The 15,141-nt window shown below is 42.0% G+C and overlaps 1 protein-coding gene across 2 annotated transcripts in view; it reads left to right on the forward strand.

Moving 5' to 3' along the window:
• Positions 1-2,410: 2,410 nt before the first annotated feature.
• Positions 2,411-15,141, forward strand: part of NIPBL (NIPBL cohesin loading factor) — a 72,804-nt gene continuing 60,073 nt past the window's right edge. For both annotated transcript variants that reach the window (XM_072135128.1, XM_072135136.1), the window contains exon 1: positions 2,411-2,958. The gene's annotated coding sequence lies outside the window, so the exon portion shown is untranslated. The remainder of the gene's footprint in view (positions 2,959-15,141) is intronic.

The following is a 15,141-nucleotide window of genomic DNA, read 5'->3' on the forward strand; positions in this document are numbered from 1 at the left end:
TATATACCCTGGTGGTCAGGCGGCAGTGTATATATACAGTATATACCCTGGTGGTCAGGCTGCAGTGTATTTATACAGTATATATATCCTGGTGGTCAGGCTGCAGTGTATATATACAGTATATATCCTGGTGGTCAGGCTGCAGTGTATATATACAGTATATATCCTGGTGGTCAGGCTGCAGTGTATATATACAGTATATATATCCTGGTGGTCAGGCTGCAGTGTATATATACAGTATATATCCTGGTGGTCAGGCTGCAGTGTATATATCCTGGTGGTCAGGCTGCAGTGTATATATACAGTATATATCCTGGTGGTCAGGCTGCAGTGTATATATCCTGGTGGTTAGGCTGCAGTGTATATATACAGTATATATCCTGGTGGTCAGGCTGCAGTGTATATATCCTGGTGGTCAGACTGCAGTGTATATATACAGTATATATCCTGGTGGTCAGGCTGCAGTGTATATATACAGTATATATCCTGGTGGTCAGGCTGCAGTGTATATATACAGTATATATCCTGGTGGTCAGGCTGCAGTGTATATATACAGTATATATTCTGGTGGTCGGGCTGCAGTGTATATATACAGTATATACCCTGGTGGTCGGGCTGCAGTGTATATATACAGTATATATATCCTGGTGGTCAGGCTGCAGTGTATATATACAGTATATATCCTGGTGGTCAGGCTGCAGTGTATATATACAGTACATATCCTGGTGGTCAGGCTGCAGTGTATATATACAGTATATATATCCTGGTGGTCAGGCTGCAGTGTATATATACAGTTCATACCCTGGTGGTCAGGCTGCAGTGTATATATACAGTATATATATCCTGGTGGTCAGGCTGCAGTGTATATATACAGTATATACCCTGGTGGTCAGGCTGCAGTGTATATATACAGTATATACCCTGGTGGTCAGGCTGCAGTGTATATATACAGTATATACCCTGGTGGTCAGGCGGCAGTGTATATATACAGTATATATCCTGGTGGTCAGGCTGCAGTGTATATATACAGTATATATATCCTGGTGGTCAGGCTGCAGTGTATATATACAGTATATATCCTGGTGGTCAGGCTGCAGTGTATATATCCTGGTGGTCAGGCTGCAGTGTATATATACAGTATATATCCTGGTGGTCAGGCTGCAGTGTATATATCCTGGTGGTTAGGCTGCAGTGTATATATACAGTATATATCCTGGTGGTCAGGCTGCAGTGTATATATCCTGGTGGTCAGACTGCAGTGTATATATACAGTATATATCCTGGTGGTCAGGCTGCAGTGTATATATACAGTATATATCCTGGTGGTCAGGCTGCAGTGTATATATACAGTATATATCCTGGTGGTCAGGCTGCAGTGTATATATACAGTATATATTCTGGTGGTCGGGCTGCAGTGTATATATACAGTATATACCCTGGTGGTCGGGCTGCAGTGTATATATACAGTATATATATCCTGGTGGTCAGGCTGCAGTGTATATATACAGTATATATCCTGGTGGTCAGGCTGCAGTGTATATATACAGTACATATCCTGGTGGTCAGGCTGCAGTGTATATATACAGTATATATATCCTGGTGGTCAGGCTGCAGTGTATATATACAGTTCATACCCTGGTGGTCAGGCTGCAGTGTATATATACAGTATATATATCCTGGTGGTCAGGCTGCAGTGTATATATACAGTATATACCCTGGTGGTCAGGCTGCAGTGTATATATACAGTATATACCCTGGTGGTCAGGCTGCAGTGTATATATACAGTATATACCCTGGTGGTCAGGCGGCAGTGTATATATACAGTATATATCCTGGTGGTCAGGCTGCAGTGTATATATACAGTATATACCCTGGTGGTCAGGCTGCAGTGTATATATACAGTATATACCCTGGTGGTCAGGCGGCAGTGTATATGTACAGTATATATCCTGGTGGTCAGGCTGCAGAGTATATATACAGTATATATATCCTGGTGGTCAGGCTGCAGTGTATATATACAGTTCATACCCTGGTGGTCAGGCTGCAGTGTATGTATACAGTATATACCCTGGTGGTCAGGCTGCAGTGTATATATACAGTATATACCCTGGTGGTCAGGCTGCAGTGTATATATACAGTATATACCCTGGTGGTCAGGCGGCAGTGTATATATACAGTATATACCCTGGTGGTCAGGCTGCAGTGTATATATACAGTATATATCCTGGTGGTCAGGCTGCAGTGTATATATACAGTATATATCCTGGTGGCCAGGCTGCAGTGTATATATACAGTATATTTCCTGGTGCTGTGATGTATATACCCCGGTGCCGCTGCTCTCCCCGGCCGGTAGCGGGCGCTCTCTCTCTCCTCCCCGGAAGTGCGTGTGTCGGCCGCTCGGGGTCGCTCTCTCACACAGCGGAAGTGGCGCTGGCTGCGCGGCGGTTTGGCGCCGGTGGAGGGAGTCCTTCGTGCTTGTGCACTTCCGGTCGGCATTTTGTTCTGTGTGAGGGAGAAGCGGATCCCGATTACCCCGGAGCGGCCGCCGCGCTGTGCCCGGACTCCTCCCTCCGCCAGCCCCCTGCGCCCTCTTCTCCCTCGGAGCCGCGCTCCGTGTGTGCCCGGGGCGGGGGAAGAGCGTGACGCCCGCTGTGAGGACAGTGCCCGGAGCGCCGCGGCCTGACGGGAGAGGTGTCCGGATAGTTGGCCGGGCGGTGTACGTGTGCGGCGGGCGGGAGGCCGCAGTGTTCCCCCTTCCCTCTGTTGGTTCCCGGCTCAGGCGGGAGGGAGGGGGGCAGGCCCGGGGAAGGAGGAGGCGGAGGAGAAGGGATCGGCTCCTTCCCCGCTCCCCCTCTCTCTTCATGTCCGGATTATCCTCAGCGCCAGGCCCGGAGTGACGGAGGATCGGCTCCCCCCAGCGGCCCGGACTGGAGGCCGCACTCACAGCCTGCCGCTCAGGTAAATAGCACGCCGGGGAGCGGGGGGGCTCAGGGCGGACGATGTGCACGGACAGGGGGGGCGCCTGGGCCTCGGCTAGGCCGCTGCGGGCTCCGGCTGCGGGACGTGCTGCGGGGGCGGCTGCTGACAGCACGGGGCCCCGGGGCAGCGCAGACCGGAGCCCGCGGATAGAGGTGACCTCCAGCCGCCCCCACACACCGGGCTGTAGTGTAATCATATTATAATAGGCACCGGTGTATTATACTGCTGACACCAGTGCAGGACTACGTGTAGGAGGTGTGTGGTGTTATTATTATTATACTCCACAGCTGACTATAATATTATTACACTGTTACTGTTATCACTAAGTATCATCTATTTATTAGACTGTAACAATCTAGTGCAAAACTTTAGTACAACACACCGGTGTTGTTATTATACTCCTCACATGGGATGTAATGGTATAATAGTATCACAGCCCAGAGCTAGTATAACACTCTAGTGCTGGGCTGTAATATTCTCATATGTCTTACTCTTGTAATTGTGCACCAGTACTGGCTTCTAATACAATTAACTATAATATAATACACCAGTGGAAGGCGGTAATAAAATTATAGTACAACTGTTTGAGGATGTAATAGTATAATCCACTAGTGCAAGGCAGTAATAATAATATAATCCACTAGTCCAAGGCAGTAATAATAATATAATCCACTAGTGCAAGGCAGTAATAATAATATAATCCACTAGTGCAAGGCAGTAGTAATAATATAATCTACTAGTGCAAGGCAGTAGTAATAATATAATCTACTAGTGCAAGGCAGTAATAAGAATATAATCTACCAGTGCAAGGCAGTAATAATAGTATAATCTACTAGTGCAAGGCAGTAATAATAGTATAATCTACTAGTGCAAGGCAGTAATAATAGTATAATCTACTAGTGCAAGGCAGTAATAATAGTATAATCTACTAGTGCAAGGCAGCAATAATAGTATAATCTACTAGTGCAAGGCAGTAATAATAGTATAATCTACTAGTGCAAGGCAGTAATAATAGTATAATCTACTAGTGCAAGGCAGTAATAATAGTATAATCTACTAGTGCAAGGCAGTAATAATAGTATAATCTACTAGTGCAAGGCAGTAATAATAGTATAATCTACTAGTGCAAGGCAGTAATAATAGTATAATCTACCAGTGCAAGGCAGTAATAATAGTATAATCTACTAGTGCAAGGCAGTAATAATAATAATATAATCCACTAGTGCAAGGCAGTAATAATAGTATAATCTACTAGTGCAAGGCAGTAATAATAATATAATCCACTAGTGCAAGGCAGTAATAAGAATATAATCCATTAGTGCAAGGCAGTAATAAGAATATAATCTACTAGTGCAAGGCAGTAATAATAATATAATCTACTAGTGCAAGGCTGTAATAATTTAATCTACCAGTGCAAGGCAGTAATAATAGTATAATCTACTAGTGCAAGGCAGTAATAATAGTATAATCTACTAGTGCAAGGCAGTAATAATAATATAATCCACTAGTGCAAGGCAGTAATAAGAATATAATCCATTAGTGCAAGGCAGTAATAAGAATATAATCTACTAGTGCAAGGCAGTAATAATAATATAATCTACTAGTGCAAGGCTGTAATAATATAATCTACCAGTGCAAGGCAGTAATAATAGTATAATCTACTAGTGCAAGGCAGTAATAATAGTATAATCTACTAGTGCAAGGCAGTAATAATAATATAATCCACTAGTGCAAGGCAGTAATAATAATATAATCCACTAGTGCAAGGCAGTAATAAGAATATAATCCACTAGTGCAAGGCAGTAATAAGAATATAATCCACTAGTGCAAGGCAGTAATAAGAATATAATCTACTAGTGCAAGGCAGTAATAAGAATATAATCTACTAGTGCAAGGCAGTAATAAGAATATAATCTACTAGTGCAAGGCTGTAATAATAATAATATAATCTACCAGTGCAAGGCAGTAATAATAGTATAATCTACTAGTGCAAGGCAGTAATAATAGTATAATCTACTAGTGCAAGGCAGTAATAATAGTATAATCCACTAGTGCAAGGCAGTAATAATAATATAATCCACTAGTGCAAGGCAGTAATAAGAATATAATCTACTAGTGCAAGGCAGTAATAAGAATATAATCTACTAGTGCAAGGCAGTAATAAGAATATAATCTACTAGTGCAAGGCTGTAATAATAATAATATAATCTACCAGTGCAAGGCAGTATTAATAGTATAATCCACTAGTGCAAGGCAGTAATAATAGTATAATCCACTAGTGCAAGGCAGTAATAATAATATAATCCACTAGTGCAAGGCAGTAATAATAATATAATCCACTAGTGCAAGGCAGTAATAAGAATATAATCCACTAGTGCAAGGCAGTAATAAGAATATAATCTACTAGTGCAAGGCAGTAATAAGAATATAATCTACTAGTGCAAGGCAGTAATAAGAATATAATCTACCAGTGCAAGGCACTAATAAGAATATAATCTACTAATGCAAGGCAGTAATAATAGTATAATCTACTAGTGCAAGGCAGTAATAATAGTATAATCTACTAGTGCAAGGCAGTAATAATAGTATAATCTACTAGTGCAAGGCAGTAATAGTATAATCTACTAGTGCAAGGCAGTAATAATAATATAATCTACTAGTGCAAGGCAGTAATAATAATATAATCCATTAGTGCAAGGCAGTAATAATAATACAATCTACTAGTGCAAGGCAGTAATAATAATATCTACTAGTGCAAGGCTGTAATAATAATAATATAATCCACCAGTGCAAGGCTGGAATAATAGTAATATAATCCACCAGTGCAAGGCTGGAATAATAGTAATATAATCCACCAGTGCAAGGCTGGAATAATAATAATATAATTCACCAGTGCAAGGCTGGAATAATAATAATATAATCCACCAGTGCAAGGCTGGAATAATATTATACATTAATGCGGGAATGGAAATATAATATTATACACACATAGTACACACTATTGTTTTATATTTACCCCTTCTATGAAGGTGGATTCTATAATAGTGTTTCTGGACTGATATCAGCATGTACATTTATATACTCAAGACCTGTGGAGTAGTAATTACTTATATAATTTGTACATATAATAGATCTAATAATAAGAAATGTTATGTGTAATAATATAGATTTACTGTAGTTTTTTTTATTCTCTATGCTATTACTACATTGCTGCTAGTGCAGCGCTGGACTGTAGTAATAATAATATAGGTGCCCAACTAAAATGCTGCAGCAGAGTAAAGAGCACTAACGACCGGATTCACGCTGCCTTTAATGTGTCTGGATTTGTGGTCTGTGGTACTGCCCTGCACCTCCAGGTCCCTTTGATGTTGATGGTCATATTATGGTTGTATGAACACAGACCAAGGGCAAGCGCTTTACATTTTGCTTTCTACAAATGCTGAAGTTTTCCGGTCTTGCTCTTTGCAAAAGGCCAAAGCGTGGACTGAGCGACGACACCTGACGTGCTGCAGATCTAGACTGCACGTGTGCTTGTACCCCTCAAATCCAGTTTCTAAATGGATTCTGCTTTACTCCTGCTGTAAAATGCTGCAGATTTTCTGCACAGTCCTTCAGGAACACACTCCAAAGGTGAATCACGTGTACAGATTTTTGTAGATTATTTTAGCCAGAGTGGGTCACTTCTCTGCTGCGGGTTCCTTCCAAATTCCATCTAAAATTCCGCAGAGATTTTTTTTTTCCCATGCATATATTCAGCGGAAACTTTAATCGTGTTTTGTGCATTAAAATGAATGTGATATGGAAAAAGGTAATCTAGACAATGCGTTTTATTCCGTGCAGAAAATAACATAAATGATCGTGTCACTTTTCTTGTGCGTTTTAGCGGATCTTTGCAAGTGTGGTTTTTCCAACACAAAATAGACAAATCCGCTTGTAATCCTCATGTGGATTTTCATGCAGATTTTCTGCATGACAATTTACAAAGTGCGCAGCTAGGGTTATGTTCTCTCACTGCAGATTTACTTGCGTGCACTATATTGTCAGCTTAAAGCACCATGAAAAGTTAATGAAATATTGATAAATCTTGTTCAGGCTGACCTGCGGAATTGACCCTTTGCAGTGCAAAAAAAATATTGCTTGTGAAATTTCTACGTGTCACATGTGGTGAGATTTTCTGCTTCAGAAAATAGCGTTTTGGTCTTTTGTAGACATAAACTAATGGTAATGATCTAGATGATATATTCTAGTGTGGTCTGGGGAAAAGACATGAGGAATGTGCGGTTGTATGGGATTTTAATTTATTTTTTTTAACTGGCAGCAGCTAGTTAGTACACAGGATTTATCTGTGACATCACATACATAGCTTGATCCGGCTTAAGGCTCATTAAGATGGACGTGTCCGGAGAAATGCGGACGTGTGATATCCGTGTGCAGTCCATATTGTATACACAAGTTTTTTTTTTTTTTTCCACATCTATTTGTCATCCGTTTTTTGATTTCACATCCACAAAAATGGATGGTTCACCAATGTGTTTTCTGCCCTCTGGGTTGCCTAGCATTATTTGAGAAAAAACGGACAGCCTAGGGATGTCATCCATGTGCGTCGTTTTTTTTTTTTTTTTTTTTTTTATCCTGTGGATACATTGACTTCTATGGAGGTCCGTGGTCTGCTTGCCAGAATATAACGCTGGCCTCTCCAATTTTTTTTTTTCTCCTCAGTGTGCACAAAACAGACATGTGAACAGACCCATAGAAATCGATGCAAAAAATAAGGGTAGTGTGCTGATGTAAAAAATAAAAGCCCATCTGAAAGAGCCCTTAAAGTGGTGATTGGCTGCACAGGTCACATGACATCACTGCTGCAGCGTCTGGGTACATAGACCTGTGGTAAGCAGAGATGGAGGTGAAGGCAAGTATAAGATTTTTAGTTTCTTTAAATGTCTGCAGATTTAAAAAAAAAAAAAAAAAAAACACCAACTAAGTGACCCTGCGGCTGTAATATTTATAGTTTGACTGAAGGAGACTTAGAGCTGTTGTCCACTTTAAGCACATTACAGCAAATAATTAATATTGTTTGTGTAATGAAAAGTTATTGCATTTTCCAATACACTTTCTGTATCAAATTCTCATGCTTTTTTAAAATTCTCAGCTTTTTGTATTTTTATAGGAAGCTTCATTGTTTACTTCCTGTAGATAAACACTGGTCCATGGTCATGTGATGTCACTCCGGTGTGTGGCTCGATGGCATCACACAGCTTTGGTTACACTGTTGTCACACAGATGCATGGCTCATTATAACAGTGTAACCAAACCTGTGTGATGCTATCGAGCCATACACCGGATGGAGCTTCCTATAAAATGACAAAAAGCAGAGAATTACAAAAGTGCAAGGAATTGATACAGAAAGTGTATTGGAAAATTTAATAACTTTTCACTACACAAACAATATAATTTTTTTTTTTTTATGGAATGTGCTTAACACAACCCCTCTTATAGCTATGGATAAATAAATGGGGTTGGTAGGGGGTTGGATGCAGGGATTTATTATGAGGAGTTTTGGTGTCGGGAAGAACTTTACCCTCATAATAAAGGAAATGGCTTCTACCTCAGTGGGGTTTGTTTTTCTCAGAATATGTTTTGTCTGACTTGAATAGTGTTACGTGAGTGGAACAGCTGTAGTATGATGACCTACCTGAATATGTATAGTACAGTGTATGTATATTTATGGAGAAGGGCTCATCTCTACAGGATGATGACCTATCCATGTATTGTGTGTATGTATATGTATGGAGAAGGGCTCATCTCTATAGGATGATGACCTATCCATGTATTGTGTGTATGTATATGTATGGAGAAGGGCTCATCTCTATAGGATGATGACCTATCCATGTATTGTGTATATGTATGGAGAAGGGCTCATCTCTACAGGATGACCTATCCATGTATTGTGTGTATGTATATGTATGGAGAAGGGCTCATCTCTATAGGATGATGACCTATCCATGTATTGTGTGTATGTATATGTATGGAGATGGGCTCATCTCTATAGGATGATGACCTATCAGTTTGTCTATACTCTGAGAAGATAGATTAATAAACTACATGACATGTATTTAGTAAAGTCTCTCTCGTCCAGAATAACCTTTGCGATTTCCAATATAATATAATTATGGGGCCTTTGTTGGTATAGTAGTAGAAACCTTTATAACAATAGAAACCTATGTAAGGATCGTCATTGTACTACAGGACTCCAGGGAAAGTGCGGAATATTTCTAGTGGGATCATTGCTAGGAATCTGTGTATGGCAGTATATGGATTGTCCATAAATGATAAATGTCTGTGCAAAGGGTCAATGTGATGGGACACCCAGCGATCACAACTACTGATGTCATGTGACTAGATTGGGGGGCTCATTTACTGCGTAGGAACTGTTGAATTGTAAGGAAGAAGTGTCAATGATGGGTTGACCTCCGTATATGAAATCATGGAATTTGTTGAAAACGGGAGAGGGATACAGGGCCGTCTAGTTTCTTCCAGTGGAGGTTTAGGACTGGTGTAACCTGTGATGCTGTATACGGGCAGCACTAGATGTGAATATACTCCATTGCCTTGTATTTTCTTAGCTCTGTTGGTGATGGACATGAGATCAATGCTCTGTGCACCTGTAAACCTTTGCCTGGCTCCTGTAACTATTGATATCCTACTATCATCCTATGATATAGACAAGAGGAAATCATTTATAATACTGCAGAATAGTAATCCACAGCTTCTTATGATCACATGAAGGGCTGAAGAATATGTGTATATTGGTTATTCCAGCAGATTATATAAAAAGTTACTTCTAAGTGGCTTTGATCACTGATGTTATACCTGGTACAGGAGATTGAAGGGGCAGTACATGGCTCATATGGTCCCATAGCATAAGTGTCCTAAATCTATACAAGGCATCAGATTTGTGTGTCATGTCTGCACTTTATGGTGCTCCCGAGGCTTCGCTCACTGTACATAAGTAAATTGGTTGCAGCCTGGTGAAGGGTGGAAAAAATCATTTTATTTGCCATCTGGACTAGAATAGGACTTTTTTTATGAGCATTTCTTCTTCCGGTCTGCGTCCACAGTAAACAATTGGATTGGCACGGAAAATATTCAATGCAGGAGGTTTGGCATGTATTTGCACACAGTGGCTTTGATTTGAACTAAAAACCTGTCCCCTGCTGTACTTCTGAATGGGATTGTTTTAGCTGGCCACATGTGGACTTCTTGAAGCCCTTCTGAAGTTTTGCAACAAATCTGCTTTGTGGTATTGGGGAAATGTGCGTTTACCATGACTTACCCCAATTCTGGAAGTTTTAAAGGGGTGCTTGTGAATCTTTAACAATTGGTGGTTAGATAAGTTGTGTCCTCGGTTGTTAATACCTTTTATTGGCTAACTATAAAGGATGACGATTGCCAGCTTTAAAGGGGTTTTCCCACGGAACAAGTTAGGCCCCATCAACCGTATAGGGTCTAATTTACTGATTGGTGGGGGTCTTATTGATGAGCAGAGCCTCCGGTCACACATGGCCGGGCTGCACGGTTAATCTATATGAAAGTGGTGGAGATGGCAAAGTATGGTGCTCGTAATCTCTGTCGGCTCCATAGCGATGAAAGGGTGACCCCGGCCATGTGTGACTGCCTGCTCCGATCATCTCAGGGAGAGAGACGAGGGTTCCCATTTGGGTACATCAGTCCCCTTGTTCTTGTGATCTGTGGGGTCTCATCGCTGAGACCCCCACCAATTGGCAAGTAAGGCCCGATTGGTGGAAAACCCCTTTAAGACTACTCAGGTCTCTTCATCGGGTATAACACAACAAAGACACAAATTTATACACAAATGGACACTGTAAGGCTTCGGTTGTTGAAACAAATGAAACGAAACATAACAATCTATGTAGGAGAAAAGAGTAAATGCCAATAGCAGCAACAAATGTAGCACAACGATTGAGGGTAGAAGAGTGCATGGGTTTTGTGGAGTGGGTTTCATCATTGATTTGGTTTTTGAATAAACTATGGCACCCATGCATCTTGTGAATACGGACAGACGTGTCGTAGACCAGGGCTCAGAAACTTTCCCATGCAGAGTCCTCTTAGTACTTGATCTCTTCATCTATTTGATATTATTTATGTGCTACAATAGAAAACTTTGGCAGAACCTGTTTAGCATTTGGTAAATATTATTTGGTATAAGACATTAGAGATGTGGGCCGCGGGACGTCGCTCCATGCCAAGTTTGTGGGTCAGATATGAAACAACTGGTGGAGCGTTCTGGGTGACCTCAGGGTGAAGGTGTCCTCCAGCAGGAAAGATGTGGGGGTGAAATAATTCCAGGGTACGTTACTGCGTGCTGTGTGGTGTTTTGTAGAATTCGTATCAGGTCTCGGATGTTTCATTGTTGCACTTTGCAGCTTGTTGTTGTGTGTGATGTTACCGGAGGAGGGGTCTTTCTAGATACAAAGTTTCCAGTGTTCATAGACTCTGCACTACATCACAGCTGTGTATTCTGGACCTGGCCATTATTAGGCTTTTGGGGCAGGGCACTGTAATCTGTGTATTCGGTCACACCATATTGTCCTAAGCTTATGAAACTCCTCTGAAGTGTAGTTTTTTTGAGTGTCTTTGTTGTTAATACATGTAACACACGCATGACCTTTTGTTCTCCGCTGGTCACTTGGATTAGGACAATGGTTGAGTAACCAGTAAGGCTATGGGGGCGCAGGCGGCCTCATTGTGTGCATCGGGAGCTAATAAATAAATCATGGGTAGCAGAGGGGGACATGGGTTATTAGCCCATCACAGGAGCCCTTTCTTGGTTTGCACTTTGGGTGTCCTTTCTGCCTATTTGGTTTGTTTTTCCGGGATGTCCTCCTGGTCTTGTGCTCACACAGCTGAGGACACGCGCAGCAGCCTGGCTCTTTCTCTAGATTTGCGGTGGTCACAGGCTGACCTCCCCTCTCTTGTAACCCGGCCTCCCCGTCTGGCTCTGCCTCGCTCTTCCCTCTAATCTACTTGTCTTTTGTGCTGGCTGCTCCAGCTGGGGGCTCGCTGGGGCCTGGGGCGTGCATATGCACCTTAAACTGCAATAGGTGGGGGGGCAGCAGCTGCGGTTCTGCCCTCTTAACCCCTCCACTGCTGGATCTCTAGGAGCAGTAATGCAAAGTTGAATTGTGTTCCGGTAACTAAGGGGTTAGGGCGCTATTCACACCCATGTCCTTAGATCTGCCTGTCCCCTCCCTTCCTCCCACCCTCCTGTGCATTCCCAGATCAGGTTCTGGCTCGGCTCCAAGTTGACTGAAAACAGAGTATAAAAGGAAGCCCTGGGAAAGGAGAAGGCTGCCCCCTCCCCACTGTATAGATGCCTCCTCCTCCCCTGGAAACTGTTTTCATCATCACACCGCGACGCAGGGATGCGATGCTTCGTGTGATGGGAGAAGCTTGCTTCCTTCTGTCCCCTTGTCTGTAATCACGTGATCCTTCTCGCTGGTGACTACATATCCCCCTTCCTTCCCCTTCGGTGTCTTTTGTACTCACAACACAGATGTAAAGTGTTTGCTGCTGAGTTCTGGCTGCTTTATATGAGCAGGGCAACTTTTTGCTTCTTATCTAGATTGTAGGGGGTTTCCTTACTTCAACAAGACACTTCTGCAGCACCTTTTGATACTGAGATGGTTAGTCTAGCACTTTAACCCTTTGACTTTTTTGCATCAGGGCCAGAATGTGTCATTTGGAAAGTCTTATAGTAGAGTTATCTTGTTTGTGTTGAATGGCTCCTGGGGGTGTTACCAGAGCGCGCCCCCCCCATGCTGCAGTTTTGCAGGCTGTTACATTGTCTCCCCTTGCCATAGCTCCCTTGGGACTCCCCACACGCCCTCTGGCTCATTAGAATAATTTTTAAAGTTTATTTTATAATGGAAGCAGTGGATAACAAATATAAGATAATCTAGGATTATTTCCTTTAAGAGCAGGAGACTTGTGTTTTCTGTCTCTGAAAACTGTAATAATCATCGATTAAAGGGGTTCATCTGGTTATACAGAATCAGTTGGCGGCACCTCGCGCAATCACAATTTATATCTGTAGCTAAATCATATATTGGAGACGGTTTAGGCAACCAAGAGTGGTCCAGGATTTGGAAGCCACATTTCTCATACCGCCCATGACACGATGATGCTGTAAAATCCAATGTCACTATGGCTTAAAGGGGTTATCTGGGTTTAAAAAATTTTTTATGGCTGGGGAGGGCTATTTAAACACAATAAACATGTACTTACCACCTCCAGTGCTGCCGATGTCCCGCGCCGCGGCCCGTCTTCTCCGTGTGCCGGTTAAAGTACAAGGGCGCACAGGGAGCTTCCGGCCGGCCGGATGCTCCCATGCGCACCATCTTCCAGCGCTTACAACGCTGAGAGATAGGGACGCATGGGAGGAGCCGTCCACATCGCGGACCGGAAGCTCCCTGTGCGCGGCTTCCGTGCCCCTGTTTGTTTACAAGGGAAGGGACCGCGGCGCGGGAGGAGGTAAGTACATGTTTATTATGTTTAACTAGCCCTCCCCAGCCCGGCCATAAAAAAATTTTTAAACTCGGATAACCCCTTTAAAGGACATTTACCACTAGGATGAAGGGCTGTAAAGCAAGCACATTGATGTGTGCCCCCTCTGGCAGGATCCTCTCTTCTTTGAGCTTCTTATACCCTTGTTTAAAAACAAAAAAAAATGATAAAAATAAGCCTTAGGGTCTTTGGGCTTAATTGACAGTTATGGAGCCCGGAGCCCCTTGGGCTAGTTTGCAAATTTTTTTTTTTTTGTAAAGAAAAAAAAAAGATGCAAAGATGAGAACGGATCCTGCTAAAGGGGAGACACACCTGTATGTAAGGGCTTGGTGCTTGGTTTACTGTCCTTGATCCTGGTACTGCATTATTTTACTAGAGGTTTAAAGGGGTATTCTCGTCTCGGCATTCACATTCAGTTTCATTAATCATCCATATATAAACATTTCTTTAATTGGATGTTATTAAAAAAAATGTTTCTGTGTGAAGATAATTTCCCATAAACATAGCCATGTTGTCCCTTAGAAACGAGATGGCTTCCTCGGTTACGACCACGTCACATTTAGGCAGCAGTGGCCAGACATGCACTATTGAGCCTTGCCTGACCACCAGGATTCAGCGATCATTACCACAGGACGGCTGCAAGACATGTATTATTCTCAGATATTTCATATACAAAAACTTTTTGTTTATTTGTGCAATCTCTCAGGCAGAGGTGGCCGTATCCGAGGAAGCCATCTCGTTTCTAAGGGACCATATGGCTACATCTATGGAAAATTATCTTCACACAGGAACATTTTTTTTAATAACATCTAATTGAAGAAATGTTTATTAATGGCAGATTAATCAAACTGAATGTGAGTGCCCAGACGAGAATACCCCTTTAATGTCCTGCTATGTCTCTGCATTATAAAATACTAGAACACTTTGTGTTTAGGCCTGGAGATGACAGAGCCTACAAAGTCATATCTCAATGGTGGACAAAGATAATACAACTGGACACTGCATTTTTTGCCCTTCAGTGGAAATGAATCTTCGGATTTTAATTTTGGGATGTGAACCTTAAAGGGAACCTGTCATCAGCAAATGGCCTAATTAACTAACTGAGTATTGTCTAGTGTAACACCTTTTAGTTTTTGTTTCTTTCATGGTCCTATGTGGTAGTGTCATGCAGAAAATCTAATTTGAAGTGAGATGCTGCACTGGATTGTCTGCAGGAAATTATTATTTTTTTTTAAATAGGTTTTTTAGGGAATTGCACATAGATTTAGCCCTTTGAATTGTAATAAGTAAAATTTCCCACCTCGGGTGAGTGTATGAGCAGCAGGGTCATACTGTAATATGTTTGGGATTTGTGCACGGTTATTTCTGCGTTGGTAAATCTGTGCGAGATTCAGCTTTGATGCTGAGCTTTTGGGTCATGTCTGATGTAACGTAATTCAAATGTAAGGGGTCTTTAGTTGTGATTTCTGCTGCTTATAAAGTCTGTATTGAGGTTACAGACACTGCGTCCTTTCTCTTCCCTTGTCCATTGCTTCCTGATTGTTGGAACTACAATGAATTAGAATTTTTAGGAAATCT

Source organism: Engystomops pustulosus, chromosome 1 (assembly GCF_040894005.1).
Source record: "Engystomops pustulosus chromosome 1, aEngPut4.maternal, whole genome shotgun sequence".
NCBI classification, from domain to species: domain Eukaryota; kingdom Metazoa; phylum Chordata; class Amphibia; order Anura; family Leptodactylidae; genus Engystomops; species Engystomops pustulosus.